Here is an 18,729-nt window from a genome sequence, read left to right on the forward strand (position 1 = left end):
ACCCTGATAACGCTCAACCCAATAATACACGACCCAATAATACGAATCCATTTAGTGGACGCCGAATATTGGTCGCATATTATTGGCCCGTACCGATAATGTTCGACCCGGGATTGCTCAACCCAAGAATGTACAGCCCAATAATTGGCGTCCACTTTTCGCTCCACACCACAGACTATAAATATTTGACACATAGAGTGATATTCTAGGGATGGGGCGACGATTTTTAAGTTTACGATTCAGTAATGTTGCCATGCGCAAAAAATAAGCAGATAATGGTAAGGTTAAGTAGCTAACATATTATCGCACCGCACCGCGATCTTGGTGCGTCGCGCCCATAAGTAAGAGCGAGAAAGAGATATATTTTTCTTCAGCCCGCTCCAGACTATGCGCGTGAATCGCGGGCGAAGCCGCGAACGCGAGTGTGGAGTCGATTTCGCTGTCTGCGAACATCGACGCCACACTTGCGTTCGCGGCTTCGCGCCGCAATTCGCGCACGAGTGTGGAGGGGGCTTTCCAGACGGAAACAATTGTTCGATCCATGAAATGTATACTTGGTCAAGCAGATCTGGTCAGTAGAAAAAGGCGGCAAATTTGAAAAATTTAGGCGCGTAGGGATCTCTTCCCATAGAAAATTTGAATTTCGCGCCTTTTTTTATTGATAAGATTTGCAAAACCAGCTATAATTAGAATAGAATGACAGAGAAAGGTGCCTGCAATTTGCACGCACCGCGACCCTTCGCACCGGTAAGTGAGGGCGAGAAAAAGATATCTGTTTCTCGCTCTCATTCATGAGTGCGACGCACCAGGGTCGCGGTGCGGTGCGATAGTGTGTTAGCTACTTTAAATGAGTATAGTTTTCCTGGTTCTTAGGCCCCGTTCGCACGACAGCTTTTTCAACGCGCGTTAAAAAAAGCGTTTGAATGACACAAATGGATAACCATTTATGTATTCACACGACAACGGTGACGCTTTTATTCAGTGTTGTTGGATTTTAGACTTTAAGCTTTGGTCGTTAAGTCGAATTTAGAGTGCGACCAGATTCAAGCGCTTTTTTAACGCGCGTTGAAAAAGCTGTCGTGCGAATGGGGGCTTACTGACTGTCAAATTGGTTTGACCAGAGATACATATGTTTGACGAACTATAATTAAGTCTTCGTCACACAGGCGCGTTTTACGGGTGGCGCGCGAGCGGGGCGTGAGCGTTTTATATGTAAAGTAGCTATAGGTGGTCAAGCAAATCTTGTCAGTAAAAAAAGGCGTGAAATTAAAATTTTCTATGGGACGATATCCCTTCGCGCCTACATTTTTCCAATTTGCCGCCTTTTTCTACTAACAAAGAAAAGAGATATACGTTTCTCGCTCTCACTTATGGGTGCGACACTCCAAGGTCACGGTACGGTGCGATAGTCTGTTAAGCCCCCCATTCACACTCTACCTTGTAGTTCGCCTCGTAATCCGCCTCGTTGGGTAGGATCGTGTATGGGGGTTGCGGACTACGAGCCGTCCTACAAACTCAAGTAGGATGCCATAGTACTGGTACTGGTGATGGACGGCAAAACAGAGGGCCTACCGCGAACCACGTTCGACGTGTTGCCCCTCCGTCGCGCGTGTAAATTCGTACGTAAGTGTGACAGGGCAGGGGTGCTGCCTAGCACGTCCAACGTGGTTCGCGGTAGGCCCTTAGTACCGTGTGTAAGCTATTTCTTGCTCCGTAGTCCTGTGAGGCGGACTACAAAGTAGGATGGTGTGTGAGCTATATCTTACACCGTAGTCCTACGAGGCGGACGACAAGGTAGGAGTGTGAATGAGGGGCTTTAGTTACGCGGCGCGCCCCGCTCACGCGCCGCCCGGAAAACGCGCCTGTGTGACGAAGCCTTTACAGAGAATTCTTATTAATAGTTTTTAACAGAAGTAGACCGTTGGATCTGACCTAAGTTTCTGAGTTACACACTCTCTTTTTGTATTATTTAACGAAGACTTCCTTATTCCTTCGGGACTGATCGAATCGGTCGATTTGATCAGTAATGAAATTGGCGTCAATCTCCAATTTTAGATTTATGGTGATATTAGAGCCCTCTTAATTGAATAAACGGGTATGTCCTTAAACCACGTCCAAGACCACCGGTGGACAGGCAGCAGCGTCCCTCAAATTCGGTGTACTCGACTGCGATCGCCAACCCGCCTGCCAAGCGTGGCGATTATGGCATTCACCCCCCAAAAAAGGGGGAGGCCTATGTTCAGCAGTGGACGTCTTATGGCTGAGATGACGATGATGATGATGAAATTGAATAAATGCCCCAGAACGAAAATACTAACCTCACAAATTGGTATTCTTGCGTCCGCACCTCATTTTATCGGTAATATCGGTCATTATCGGTCATTATCGGTGGTTGAATTCGGTGAGCCAAATTGGTATTTGCGTCCGCACCTCCTGATTCGATCGGGCAATTGAATCAGATTGGCGAAAAATTGACTAATCTGGATATGCCTTTAATTGACAAGAGTTTAAAGGATATCATACAAATACGACGGAATTAAAATAAAAGGTAACTTGCTTATACTGTTGTGTATTGCTATTGAATATAGTTCGTTTTTTTTAGCATTAGAAAGAACTCCACAGAAGCAAGCGTGCAGTCTTTATCGGGCTCTTTAATTGTTAATAATTATTGAATTATCTAATGTAGCATGGTCAATACATATAATTTACTTCAAATTATTACCGCTGAAAGTGCCGGATTTGGAACCAGAAGCTTACTTCTGCGAAGTTCTTTCTAATGCTAAAAAAAACGGACTATAGCTTGGATTGCTCATGATAAAATTATTCTTGATTGAATTTCTTTCAGATCAAAAATCAAGCCTCAACATCGCAATCCCTCAACTCAAAAAAAAGATTCCGATTGTTGACGCCAGAGATATAATTATTTCCAAAAAGCGTGCACAAATAACAGATGCACGTGAAATATTAGCTGAACTAGCTCACAGATTAATAATATGTGTCTACAGATTAGTATAGCCGCCCGTCATACTTTTTTTTTCTATTTATTTTTAGAGCTTGTCACTGAGGTGAACATGTCGCTCCATAAAAAACTACAAATTTATACATTCTTACAACTAACTTATTCTATATACTAAAGCCTTTCGTACAAGCTGCAATAGCATCCGACGAAGGAGCAGCCAGGACACTATTGCAGCCCCCAACATAGCATTATGGCTTACGCCCGTCATACTGGGTCATACTGAACAACTTTTTCTATCGGACCAACCCCGAAATCCCAAAAAAAATATTGGCCTTCCCATAGAAAACGTCGACATCCACTCGATCAAAATGTATGAAACGGCCAAAAAAGCTTAAGTGATTACGAAGTTGGTCCCATTATAAATGTCATAACTGAAAAATTTGAATTTGATTAGCCTAGTAGCCAATCAGGTAGCGGTGATTGCTAAAGGGGCTTATACATAGAACACGGACCTAATGTAAAGCGCCCTCCAGACTATGCGCGTGAATCGCGGGCGAAGCCGCGAACGCGAGTGTGGAGTCTAGTTCGCTGATATGCGAAATCGACTCCAGACTCGGCTTCGCGCCGCGATTCGCGCACGAGTGTGGAGCGGGCTTAACGATGCATTTTTACAAATCGGTCGTTACAGCCGGTCGCAACGACGGACTCTAAGCCCCCATTCGCACGAGAGCTTTTTCAACGCGCGTTAAAAAGCGCTTGAATCTGTCCGCACTCTAAATTCGATTTAATGACCAAGGCTTAGGTAAGTCGAAAATCTAACAACGCGTGATAAAAGACCGTAGTTCTGTAGAAAGCGACCAACTTTTTATATTTGTCAAAGTGACTTACACCCTAACTCAGTAGCTTTGGTCTCTTTCTGCATTGATAAAAAAATTGAGTTGGTCGTTTTCTGCATAACTACGGTCATTATTTAGCGCCACCGCTGTCGTGTGAATAAATACACATGTATCTATTGGTGTCATTCAAACGCTTTTTTAACGCGCGTTGTAAAAGCGCCCGTGGGAATGGGGGCTAAAGGCGTATCCTGACCAGATCCTGACTAGTAAATTTTTCGCCAATCTGATTAAATTGCCCAATCGAATCAGGAGGTGCGGATGCAAACACCAACTTGGTTCGCCGAATTCAACCGCCGATATTGACCGATATTACCGATAAAATGAGGTGCGGACGGTTGAATACCAATTTGTGAGGACTGACGCCACACTGTGGGCTGAAATTAGGCTGTCATTGACATAGAAACCGAAGTTATTTTTATGTTTTCTTGATTGAAATCGGTTTTGCTAGGCATTGTTATAGTAACCTATGAATTTTAGACGATTAGGTATGAAAGTTGTGGAATGAGAGTTACGAATTAAAAAAAAAATCGGGGTGCACTCCTGGGGGCCGATTTTTTAAATTCGACTACTCGATTTCGTGTATTAAATTTCGTTCAATAATATCTCTACTACTAGGCATTTAAATTCTACTAATAGAATTGAAAACGAGTGGTCAATACCACTCGATTCCCAATTTCTATCGCTAGTATTTCAAAAATTAGCATTTCGCCGTTTTCCACCGATTTCCGAACGATCGAACGATCGAATTTCAAAAATCGGCCCCCTGGAGTGCCGACAGAAGTGAAAACTCAATGACTAGTCCAAAATGTCTGCAGCACTACCTATGTATAATTGACCCATCCTCCTTACTATTGAAAAACTTTAGTTCCGAAATTGCTGGCTAGTGAGCTTAAATTTGTAGCGTTAATTGTTTAAAATTCGAATAGAAATTGTAAAGTTACCTTGCAGACCTCGCATCTAAATATATTTGGTCATGATATTCTGAGTTTTCACTTTTATTAGCGATTTTATCAAGATGCAGCTTTATTGAATTATATTTGAATACCTAAAGTTAGAATGTAACTGAGATTCTCGTATTTCAGCCCGTACAAGATTAGAACATTGAGCTTTATTGCTTAAATAATATAAAAGTTCCAGTTTTAAATAATTCACCTGATTATGATACGTTATGACGGTTATGACTAAAGTTCTTTGGTGAATAACATTGTGCGTGACACATGACGTCAGCCGTCGTCGTCGTCGTCGTTACGCGTTATGTGTTACGCTGTATCTAGTTTATCATTTTTTCCCCACCTCAAAAAGTGCTCAGCGCCGCTAAAGAAGTTTTCACTTCAAAAAAATGTATGGAGCAGGAACAAAAAATCATTATTACTTATAGCTCAATAGTGGGACCGGATTTTTGCACTAAAAGTTTTGATAATTCTAAAGTTGAAAAAGTGATACTTATCTGATATAGGACATATTTTTAAGCATATATGCTATATATGATGAAAAGTTAGAACGAGCGTTAGATATAAATTAGGTATTTATATATTTTTAGTAATGATCTTTTAATATTGAATTAAAGTGCAATGTTTAAGTTCCATTGTCTATAATATGTATGACGCTTTATAATGTAAAATTATTAGAAATTTTTTTAACGTGCTTCTTTGTCAAACTACAATTAGCTTATTATTTTGTCGATATTGAATTAAAGTTTAATAAATCCACAACAACATATCTAAATTTATAAGTTAATAGGCAAGCTAAAAAGCTAGAAGAATAAGATATATGCTTTAGAATTAATATACGTTTTTTGTCCTATAAGATCTAATATTGAATTAGAGTCTGTAAAAATAAGTCTATTACTATAAAATAATATACGCAGCCATATTATGGAAAGTAAGAAATTTCTGTGTGTAGCTTGCATTGTAATAGTAAAATCTAGTTAAAAAGGCGCGAAATTCATACATACGCCGCGCTGGTCCGTCAGTCGCCGGCGCGGCGCTCGAGAGCCTATCATCATAGCCTACCATACCTCGCCCCTCGCCCCACCTCCCGCTCAGTAACACTGTCTGTCTTTTCTTATCATTCATTTGTTTGTTTACCGTGCACATATATAAATTAGATGCGGACATTACGTGAAATTAAAATATCTTATTAAGTAAAAATACCTACAGCTGGTCAATCAGATCTTGTCAGTAGAAAGAGGCAGCAAATTTGAAAAATGTAGGTGCGAAGGGATATCGTTCCATAGAAAATTTGAATTTCGCGCCTTTTTTTAGTGACAAGATTTGCTTGACCAGCTATATTTCATTATCTTGACTAATATTGTAATAAAAATGTACAAGATATTCACAACTATTTTTTACTATACATAGTTTGTCAAAGGACTGTCTCATTTCAAACATAGACAGGGAGAATCATCATACTATCTTTGACTTACACTAGTACTAGCACCCAAAAGAAAAGGATGAATATAGTTTTTTGTTTTTATTTACTGACATTTTGGTTTGACCAACTATACCTATTTCTGGTTCCTATTGTCATGTCCTGTCCTATTCAACGTCAATATCATAATATGTATATTATAAACCAACTGATCAATATTACACGGTATACATCCTGAATATACAATAAGGTAAGTGGCCTCACTTACCTTATTGTATATTCCGTGTGGGCCGTATATGCCTATATACAGCCCACCTTAAATTAAAATGGTTTTTTTTTTTAATAAACAGGATATGAAGTATGAAAAACTCACTCAAATAGGTTTCTCATTTATTTAAGTTTCTTCATTATACCAAAATAGTTATAAAAATATCACGATACTCTTGGAAAATATACCTTTTATAAAAGTCCTATTATGGGCCTTATTGAACACTACCAGTGTATTACTTAATCCCGCAAAAAATAATCATTTTGACATGTGACAGTTTTTAACTTAAGAGTTATACATATACAAATAACAATATTTGATACTTCATAACAGGAGGATTTATTTATAATAAGTAAAAATAATTATTTTGGGTCTTAATAACTAAAGATATAAAAATTGTCTAGTTTACGCGAAAATAGTAGGTAACTAAACATAAATCTTTATTAGTTACAGTAGTCTCATCTTTTAACATCTGGGGGCACGGCAGTGCCCCCGCCAAGACGAGAAAAGCGCAAGGGCACTATCTACCTTTTCTCGAAGCGCTTCGTCGTTTTTTGGAACCCTCATAACTTGGGGTTGGATTATACCAGATAAACAAAGTTCTCGGACTTATTAAGCATATCAATTGCATAGCTCTTATACTTTAGATTTTATTCATATCTAAAAACTTCGATTTCGTCACTGACTCACTCACTTGATGATCATCAATACCGGGTACTTCCTGAAGTCCTCTAAGAAGCTGAAATTTGGTATGTAAGATAGTTTTAGTACCCAAACAACAAATAAATAAAAAAAAAAAATATCCCTAAGGGGATGAAGATGGGGTTTAATTTTGTATGGGAAATCAATAATCGCTGAACCGATTTAGTTGAAATTTGGTATGTAGATAGGTATTGTTATGGGGAAGGATATAGAATAGATTTCAACCTCAAAGTTTACCCTTACGGGGTGAAGGCAGATTTCAACCCCAAAGTTTACCCTTACGGGGTGAAGGGTTATATGGGGAATCAGTAAGAAGTACATTGTGTAACAGATGCCCCCAGATACTTATTTCAGGATTTTTAATAGTAAATCACCCCCAACCCTTTAAATTAGGGGATGGAAGATTGTCATAAATAACTTACAAAAAGAAGTGAAATCCCACCAAAAACATTTTGATGTACAATGTTGCCCAAACGAAACCATAAGGCTCGCACTGTCAAAAAGTTATCAGATCTCTTGCCAAGCTTCTAACTCTACAAGCCCTCTAACTTTACTAGCTCTACACCAAAAGTGTGTGGCTTGGCCGTTTCGTTTCTACAAGAACTATTATATGTAAGTATAATACAAAAACCGCCCAAATGCGAATCGCACTCGCGTTCTAAGGGTTCTGTACATTACACAATTTTTAACAATATATTTTTTTTAGAGAAAAGTGAGTAGTCTTTAAAAAATCCGTAGGTATCGGAAAACTAGGTACTTAAGTCCGACTCACGCTTGACTGCACATTTCTAATAGGTTTTCCTGTCATCTATAGGAAGAGAGCTAATATGTGTATTTTTTTCATAATTTTAGACCCAGTAGTTTCGGAGATAAGGGGGGAGGGGGGGAATGGTCATTTTTTGCGTATTTTCTTAAATAACTTCTAAACAACTAATAAATATATTTTAAAATTACGAAAAAATGTATCTGAGATTCTTACAATGAGCCCCTTCGTTTGATATATACATATATATATTTTTTTATTTATTGAACAATAAGCTAAATAAAGTACATTATTATTACAAGACCCATCGTGGGCAAAACCTTGAGGAGGTTTGTATGCCGATGGGGAGTTCGAGAAAATAACATGACAATATACATATCTATCTTATCTTATACTAATTAAAATTCTAACAAAATTCTCTTATATTAATTCATATTCTAATTCTCTTATATTAATTATAACAAGATATAGTTTTTTTTTCTTCTATTTATCATTAATCTCAAAAGTGACCCCTTTATTTGAATTTATATTATTTACTTTACGTGTATGTCCTTGGGCTAGAGACTTACATGTGTATACTACCAAATTTCAACTTATTGGTGCAGTAGTTGCGGAGCAAATAGGCTGTGACAGACGGACAGCCAGACAAACGAGTGATCCTATAAGGGTTCAGTATTTTTCCTTTTGAGGTACGGAACCCTAAAAATAATGAATTTAATAAATTTTTCACCTTATGCCCATGTGGCGGTAGCGAAACAGCCAAGCCACATATTTTGACTAAGGTGTAGAGTTAGTGAAGTTAGGGCTTGTAGAGTTTGAAGCTTGGCTCGACAAGAGATCTGACAACTTTTTGACAGTGCGAGTCTTATGGTTTCGTCTTAGCAACAAAATTTACATGAAAATGTGTTTGGTGGGATATTTTTTTACAGTAAAAATATTTATTCGTAACAGTAAGTATTATCTTTTAACATAATTTTTACAGTACATCTGGTGCTACATTACGACCGGTGCTATAATAAGCACGTTAAAACACTCCCTTTGACCGTGTTTTAAAATTCGTCACTCGTTGCAAAATATCTATTTTTCGCAATTCTATCGTAAAAGAAAAGAAAACTAACGAAGAGGTTTTACGCATACGAGGGCCGCACTGAAAGTTTTGCGTAACTTTTGAATAAAATCATTTATAACCATAATAATACATTTATTGCTTCTCAAAATGTTTCCCTTTACATTCTATGCACATATTCACTCGCTCAGACCATTTTTGGAAGCATGAGGCCCAATCACTTGACTGCATGTTTTCGACGTGGTGATGAAACGTAGTAACTGCCTTATCCGGGGTCTTAAATGTCAAACCCCAAATTAAATCCTTAATTTTGGGAAATAGATAGAAGTCACATGGTGCAATGTCTGGATTATAATCCGTATAAGAGACATTTTCCACGTTTTCGTAATTAAAAAATGTTTTTGCCTTTATTGCGGTATCGGTGGACGCATTATTATGACGCAGGAGGATGCGGCTTCTCGGTCGTCTCTCGCGGTCTTGACTGGACTAATGCCTTTTTTCCGGATCGTAGCAGAAAATCCAGATTTCATCTCCTCTAACGATGTTATATACAGGTTTTGAACTTTCTTGCTTGTACTTACGCAGCATTTCTCGGCACCAGTCAAAAAGTACCTGTTTTTGGACTGAAGTTAATTCGTGAGGAATCCAAAGACAACAAGGCTTCCCGACTTTTAAATATTCTTGTAAAATCTTTTGTATTTGTCTCATACCTATCCCTAATTGTCCTCAAATTCGTCATAGGTGATTCGTGGGTTTTCTTCAATGAGTCGTCTCACAGTAGCCACGTTTCCTTGAATGATCGCCGTGGACGGTCGACCTTCACGAAAATCATTATCTAGAATAATACTGTCTCTACTAAATTCACCATACCAACGCCTCACGATGCTCAGATGTGGTGCTTCAATCCCAAAAGCATTTTGAAGGCAAGCACTACACTCTTGCGGAGTAAGCGAACTTTTAAAATCATAACAAAATCATAGCTCTAAAAATATTTTCGCGTTAAAGCCACGTTCAACGCACTGACTTACTTTGACAAGCCATTAAAAACAAAAGACGATCGATTTGTCGCCAACATTTGTCACATTCCATAATCAAAAGCCTGTATTTTTTTTAAATATACAATTCATAATTTAAATGTTTACCAGTGGCCAGTAGTGCAAAACATTCAGTGTGGCCTATGTAGTAGGAGAGAGGAGGAGTTTGTTAAGAACTATACAATAGACAATAGAAGAGGAAGGATGCTTGGGCACCTGATACGACACGACGAATTTATCAAAAATATCATAGAAGGGAAAGTTGAAGCAAACAGGAAGAGGGGAAGACCTTGGTCTGGAAGAGCGTACATGGATCAAATAAAGGAAAAGATCAAAGTCGTGTCGTATCGGGCTGTCAAAGAGAAGGCGGAGGACCGCCAAACATGGAAATTGCTCCACCGACAAGAGTCATACTCTTAAATATATGATGATGATAGTAAATACCTACCTATGTATTAACAAAAAAAAGTCACTTGTAATTAGTTACTGCCTTTAAAAAGTATAAGTGCCTCAATGTTATTAGACTTTTTGATTCTTTAAAACGTCTTTAGGTCAATAAAGCAAGTGAAAAATTATTAGAGTTAGACCAAGAAAAGTCTGCAGCAATTTTGACAGCCCACGCAGTGCAAGTGTTATTTATAAGTCATAATTTCATAGAAGTTTCTTCAAATCGACCTTATTAATAAGAGATTAAAAATATTGAAAATTATCTTAAAATATTTTAATCTAATATTTCATCTCATACGTTCAATAAGGCCCGGGACTAGACCTTTTTACCTGCACTGACAGTGGGCCTTCTTAGCAACAAGTAAAAATTCAGAATAATTGGGAATAATAGGGAGCAACTGCTATTTTTGAATGCTGGGCCTTGTTACCCGCCGGGCCTCATATGCCTGCACCTCACCTACCTTATTTATTTGTTTTACAAGGGGAAAAGTTGTTGATTAACCGCTCGTGCTAATATTGATACCCAAATAAGCGAAACATTTTTTTTATTAAATAGGAGGCAAACTAGCAGACGGATCATCTGGTGGTTAGCGATTACCGCCGCCCATGGACACCCGCAACACCAGAAGGGTTGCAAGCGCGTTGCCGACCTTTAAGATGGGGGTCTTTGAAGGTTTGAAGGTCGTATCGGACAGTTCATTCCACAGTTTGGCTGTGCGAGGCAGGAAGCACATTCACAAATTCAAACATTCTAAAATTGAACCACGAGCGTAGTTAGTGGTTCGTAAAGTTGAACCTTGAGCGTAGTGAAGGTTTCAAGGGACGAAGGTTAAATAAAATTTTCACCACATCAGCTCGTAAAGGCCCTCTTGATTGTTCGTAACGGATAAGAAAAGTGGCATTTAATTTGATGCAAATTTTGAGTTGTTACCGTAGGTAAATTGGATCAGTTGGTTGGTAATATTGACTTTAAAATGATAAATATTGAATAACGTCAGTTTGAAATTGATTTTATGATAAAGTAAATATTATCGGAGATGATCGCTCTTAAAAAATATATGTCGCTAGTCATTTATAACCTAAAAGCGCCAAATTACGCAAAATTATATTGAAATGACACCTGTGTATTGAATTTGAAGAATACTTTAACAAGGGTAGTTATCTGTATGACAATGCACCTAAAATATTTTTTTAAATGTATCTATTATTTCTATACTTAACACGATAACGAATTCTACGTAAACGAAACCGCGGGCAATCCCTAGTACATATAGAAATAAATAAGGGAAGGTAAGTTTCCATTAGTGTACTGTGTAAAATAACTATTTACCATTGATAATAATTTTATAAACGCTTTGCGTATTTTTAAGGGCACCGCGCTAACCGCTAGCCCGCGACCGTCGATCGCTGCCTCCTGCCACGGCGCACAGCGCGGCGCGCGCAAACGCCGCGCGTTTGAAATGTAACTTAATATAAGCTCGGAATGCATACTTACGTATCAGTATTTAGTGTCGCCGTGATTTTATATTTCTAATCTTTTGTGTGAGAAGTAAGATCTTTATTATGACCGTGTAATATTAACTCTACAAACTTTAATTCAATATTGGCTATACTGCTTAACGAGAAATCAATATCTAGACAAGCACATTGTCTACATTTCTAACTTTTTACATGTATACTAAGTTGATAGATAATATCGTAATTTTGCAATATCAGCTACTCTAATTCTGTATTTTCATAATAATTCCTGTTTTTACGTTCACCAGAAAGCAGCTGTTCCAGATTTCTAAAAACCGAATAGTGTGAATAAATTAAAGTGTTATTGAATATGTTAATGTTTTTTGTAACTTTAATTTTATATTTACATAGTTATTTAGCAAAAATTGAAAATTTAAATATGGCCGAACGCTCCACCTAAAATTTTCTAACTTTTTACATGAATGTTATTTAACATGCTTACAATAACATATCAAAAAAGAAAAAACTTTAATGTTATCAAAACCCATTTTTGTTCCACCGCTGGTCTATTAGTCAAGAAACAAAACAAACCGTAATATCTTCGCAGGTGGTTATACTACGAATTATTTGTGATTTTTTGGCATACTACATATTATTATATCCGTCACGGGTGCGGCTTTTTTTAAAATCATTAATTGTTTCTATGGGAAAAGCACAAAAACCAAAGTCAACATAATATATATTAAGATTTTTTTTGACTGAAATGGGTCTTGCCCAGTATGTTTATGCTAAGTTGTAAGTTTCAGACGATTTGAGTCGAAAATACTAGTTATGATATTTTTTCAAATAAAATGTATTTAGCCGGTACAAAAAATCAAAATATCTCACAACAGTTGACTTTGGTTTTCGTGCTTTTTCCATAGAAACAATTAATGTTTTTTTTTAAAAAGCTGCACCCGTGACGGATATATGTAATATGCCAAAAAATCACAAATAATTCGTAGTATAACCATCTGCGAGAATATTACGGTTTGTTTTGCGGTTCTTGAGTAGGTACTTAATAATGATTTCTTGTTTCTGCACCATACATTTTTTTGAAAAAAATTCGTAACTCGACAATTTTCATTCCAAAGCGTGTAAAATTCATAGAGTCGGACCAAAAAAAGTCTGCAGCGGATTTGATAGCCCACGCAGTGCAAGTGTCATTTAAACGTCATAATTTCATAGAAGTTTGACGTTTAAAATAACACTTTCACTGCGTGGGCTATCAAATCCGCTGCAGACTTGTATAGTACGATAGCTGCCTTTTAGGACAGTAAAAAAAAAAAGTGGTCGGCCAAATCCTGTGTTGGCAGGTTAATGTGTCCGACCAATTTTGTGGTACCACGTAAGAGCTACAATTTACCTCATCGAAAAATAGAATGAAACAAACGGATTATAATAGCTTAATAAGCCTGTTGACTTATGGCTTAGTCGGCCTCACCTTAGCCGGGCAGTTTTTGCAGTCCGACCACATTTATAAAGAATAATAATTTCTTTATTGAAAATATGGTTTCTTCGCAGCTTGAACTTAACTTAATAATGCTAACTGAAAAAAGTCATAAGTAAATGAGTCCATGGAGGTCTTAGAGGGCTTTAAAAAAAAAGAAAACATTCAGTTCAAATTTTATTCATAAATCTATCTACTTAATATCTAAATAACGTTTTCTAACTACCGACGTGGTTTCAGAGTAACACTTAGGTTGAGATGATGTCTCACAGATGTCAAAAATAAAAAGGTTTTCATCGATTTTTGACAAGTTTTGAATCGTATATCCTACTTTTCCACTACAGATAGAATGAGGAGGCATAACTGACATTTTATCACGCCAGCTGGCGCCTCCATAGTGGAGTTGCTGTCACTGTCAAATCACATACATTGTTTCCAATAAATTGTAAACATTCTCCTTTTTTAACCGACTTCCAAATCCCAAAGGAAGAGGTTATCAATGCGGTTGTATGTTTTTTTTTCTCCACAATACTGCAATAGTGTGCGACAAATTGTGGAAATATACCTATAGGATCTCCCTTTTTTCCCAAGGACCCGATATGCATAAATCGGTGAGAAAAAGCTTTGAGTACCAAAAACTAAGGCAAATGACAAAGACCGTTTGTGTAGGCTGCAATTTAAGGAAGATAAATATTTCGGAAAGAGTAAATACACAGGTAAGCTAAGTTTTAACGAAGTAGTACATAATTTAGGGCATAATGGCTTGGCTACACATGCTGTATTCCATACGCATCATGACTTTGTGTACCTATCTGATGGGCGGGCGTATATGAAACGCCTTCTTGTACATGCAGGTGATCTAGGTATACACCAAAGCTTAGTTTTCAATCGAACACTTGTAATATAACAGGAAAAACTGCACGTGAGCCTTCCAAAATTTTAATAAATGGTAAAATACACAAGATAACCTCACATATATTAAGTGATTATCTTTGTATCAAATCAGCCTTTTTTCCATCAACTGTAGCATTTCTCCTTCGAAGCTCGGTTAGTAGAAAAAAAATTCCCACCTTTTACCAGTGGTAACTACTGGGAATAAAAATTCCCAGTAGGTACCACCAAACCGAGTTGGTGGTAACTACTAGGATTTTTTTTTCTCAGTAGTTACCAGTGGTAAAAGGTGGGAACTAGTGGAAATAACCCTTTTATTGTTAATAATTACTGTTAATCATAATCATCTTGTTATTTCTTCGACTCGCAAAGGCGTTATGTGCCCTTCAAACCATTTTTAACCGACTTCCATTTCATAGAAGGAGGAGGTTCTGTATTCGGTTGTGGCTATTTTTTTTTTTTTTCTATGTACGTTCACCGATTACTCCGACATCCGTAGTCCGATTTGAGTAATTCTTTTTTTGATCGAAAGGAGCTACCTCCGAGTTGGTCCCATTTTAATTTGGTTTTGTTCTGATGATGGGATCCATGAGGAATTGAGGGAACTCCTCAATTTTAAAAGGCACATGCATGGTGATTTGAGTGTTTTCTTAAGCAACTCGAGCATTTTCTCCCGAAAACCACCACTTTGATGAAGTAGACCTGATGATGATGATTGTTTTGATGATAATGATGATGATTTTTTAAATGTAGTACGTTCACCGATTACTCCGACATCCGTAGTCCGATTTGAGTAATTCTTTTTTTGTTTGAAAGGAACTACCTCCGAGTTGGTCCCATTTTAATTTGGTTCTGTTCTGATGATGGGATCCATGAGGAATTGAGGGAACTCCTCAATTTTTAAAGGCACATGCATGGTGATTTGGGTGTTTTCTTAAGCAACTCGAGCATTTTCTCCCGAAAACCACCACTTTGATGAAGTAGACCTGATGATGATGATTGTTTTGATGATAATGATGATGATTTTTTAAATGTAGTATGTTCAGCGATTACTCCGGCACCTGTGATCCGAATTGAGTAATTCTTTTTTTGTTTGGAAGGAGTTGCCTCCTAGGTGTTTTCGTATTATTTTTGGTTCTGGTCTGATGATGGAATCCATGAGGAACTGAGGGAACTCCTCAGTTTTTAAAGGCACGTGTAAAGTGATTTCGGTGTTTTCTAAAGTAACTCAAGCATTTGCTTCCGAACACCGCCAATTTGATGTAGTGCAAGTGTAGCCTTACCACGAGTTTGACATTGACATATTCGCTAAGTTAGCGACGCTAACGTCTTCGTAACTAACTTTTTATGCATCTCGCTCGCACTAATATGCCAATACGAGCGAGATGCAAAGAAAGTAAGTTACACACACGCTAGCGAATAAATCAATGTCAAACTCTTGGAAAGCTGGTAAGGCTACTGATCGGGGGTTAGGGTTAGGAGTTAAGGGGTCGGGGATAAAGGGGTCGGGTAATGGTGGTTGTAGGGCTGCTGGTTCAGGGCCGAGGGGTACATGGATCAGGAGTTGATACGCTGTGAGGTAGAGTGATCGGGGGGGTTGAGAGATTGGGTCAGTGGCGGGGCGGAGGATGGATTTAGTGTAGTGACAGGAATTGTAATTTCCCAGACGGACTCGAGAAAATTCCTGATTACATATTTATTAAAGTAGATACACGAATTTAGTGTTAATCATGATGTTGTTTTTCATTCATGCGTCGCGCTCTTAACAATGCGTTAAAACTAAAAATGGAAAAATAAAAACTTTTTACAAAAAAAAGAAAACCGACTTCAAAAAGGATGAAATAAAATATTATCCATTTTAAGTCTATGCGTTACCAACTGATATGTTTGAAGTCGGTGCCAAGCCAAGTAGTAACAATACCCGTCAAATATAATCAGCCTTATGACTATAAATCCCATTAGAACTGTATTAATAACTATTATAAATGTGTAAGTAATTCTGTCTGCCTCTTTGTCACCTTTTCATGGCTATACAACTGAACCGCTTCAGGTGACATTTGGCAAGAAAGTAAATTCCTTGAATTGTTTTATATTATGAAGCGTAGTTCTCTGAATAAGGGACGGGAAATAACTTCAGTCCCAATCTCACGCTTGCGTGCCGACTAACATGGTACGGACTGTGCTAAGAAGGTTTGATCGTGTGTTCTGAGGTGTGTTCTTAGATACATTCGACGTCAAAGATATGGTTACACTTTTGCACCTTACTCCTTTGTAATAAGACGAAAAGTGTAAACATATTTTTAACGTCAACTGTACCTACAGAAAGTACGTTAATTGTCGTCGTTTAAGGCAAACCAACGTACATCCTTATCGATTCGCACCAAAATCATGGTATGCTTCCAAAGTTGGCTTGGCACCGACTTCAAACATATCAGTTGGTAACGCATAGACTTAAAATGGATAATATTTTATTTCATCCTTTTTGAAGTCGGTTTTCTTTTTTTTGTAAAAAGTTTTATCTTATACATTTCATCTCTTAATGTCCAGTCACAATGTGTGGCATCAAATTTGATGCAAGTGGATTCTGCCGCACACCGCCACATTGAATTTGTGAAAGCCATCCGTAACAAGCCATACGTCAACAGGTTTATTTTAGCTATTATAATCCGTTTGTTTCATTCTATTTTTCGATGAGGTAAATTGTAGCTCTCACGTGGTACCACAAAATTGGTCGGACACAGGAACCTGCCAACACAGGATTTGGCCGACCACTTTTTTTTTTACTGTCCTCAAAGGCAGCTATAGTACCATACAAGTTTCATACGATTTTTCGATAAAAAAAATTTGATGATTTTTTTATAATTTTGGTCGGACTGCAAAAACTGCCAGGTTAAGGTGAGGCCGACCAAGACATACGTTAACAGGCTTATTTTAGCTATTATAATCCGTTTGTTTCATTCTATTTTTCGATGAGGTAAATTGTAGCTCTCACGTGGTACCACAAAATTGGTCGGACACAGGAACCTGCCAACACAGGATTTGGCCGACCACTTTTTTTTTACTGTCCTTTTGAGGCAGCTATCGTACCATACAAGTTTCATACGATTTTTCGATAAAAATTTTTGATGATTTTTTAATAAATTTGGTCGGACTGCAAAAACTGCCAGGTTAAGGTGAGGCCGACCAAGACATACGTTAACAGGCTTATTTTAGCTATTATAATCCGTTTGTTTCATTCTATTTTTCGATGAGGTAAATTGTAGGTCTCACGTGGTACCACAAAATTGGTCGGACACAGGAACCTGCCAACACAGGATTTGGCCGACCACTTTTTTTTTACTGTCCTCAAAGGCAGCTATCGTACCATACAAGTTTCATACGATTTTTCGATAAAAAATTTTTGATGATTTTTTAATAAATTTGGTCGGACTGCAAAAACTGCCAGGTTAAGGTGAGGCCGACCAAGACATACGTCAACAGGCTTATTTTAGCTATTATAATCCGTTTGTTTCATTCTATTTTTCGATGAGGTAAATTGTAGCTCTCACGTGACCCAATAAATCTGGTCGGACTGCAAAAACTGCCAGGCTAAGGTGAGGCCGACCACTTTTTTTTACTGTCCTCAAGGTCAGGTATCCTACCATACAAGTTTCATTCTATTTTTCGATGAGGTTTTTTTTGATGAATTTTTGTCCAACGTTTTTGCCATTTGTACAAAATCTGCCAGGTTAAGCCTAGGCCGACCAAGTGCGTTGGAAGCTACTAAATGTCAGGTACCTCTACAGGGTAGGTATATTCTATTTTTTGATGAGGTTTGTTTCATGCAGCCGGCCACCGGACTATTATTAAACGTCAAAACTTCTATGAAATTATGACGTATAAATAACATTTGCACTAGTTGCACTGCACTGCTTATAATGCTATCAAAATCATTGCAGAATTTTCTTGGTCTAACTCTATTCATTCACCAGTCAAGCTAACATGTAGATACAGGGTCAACCAAAACAGCCAAAAACGCGAGCGCAGCGAGCCCCAAATTTTTTGTTGACAATATCGCAAGGCTGGGTATCGATCTTCACCTGGGCCTAAAAGTCTGAAGTGCCCCCGTGAGGGGAACTTTCATGTGGAGTCAAAGCCGTGCTTCAGGCTTCAGGATAAGTAGTTGAGCACAGACTCCAACCTTCGGTCGGACACTAGTTTTGTGTGAGGAGAGAGATTAAACAACGATGCTGGCGGAACCGACGCTTCTATGACGTTACAAATACAAACCCGTAACGGTTCTTGCGGCCCTCAATTTACCGGATTTTTCTTTGATTTACCGGTATTATTGATTGACATTTCGGGCTTTTACCGATCAGCATCGGTAAAACTTGGGGTTTTCCGGTA

The 18,729-nt window shown here is 37.9% G+C and overlaps 1 protein-coding gene across 1 annotated transcript in view; it reads left to right on the forward strand.

Annotated features, from left to right (window-relative positions):
* Positions 1 to 18,729, forward strand: part of LOC134671234 (nuclear RNA export factor 2-like) — a 47,440-nt gene that overhangs the window by 16,377 nt on the left and 12,334 nt on the right. The window lies entirely within an intron of this gene.

This window comes from Cydia fagiglandana, chromosome 15 (assembly GCF_963556715.1).
Source record: "Cydia fagiglandana chromosome 15, ilCydFagi1.1, whole genome shotgun sequence".
Lineage (NCBI taxonomy): Eukaryota > Metazoa > Arthropoda > Insecta > Lepidoptera > Tortricidae > Cydia > Cydia fagiglandana.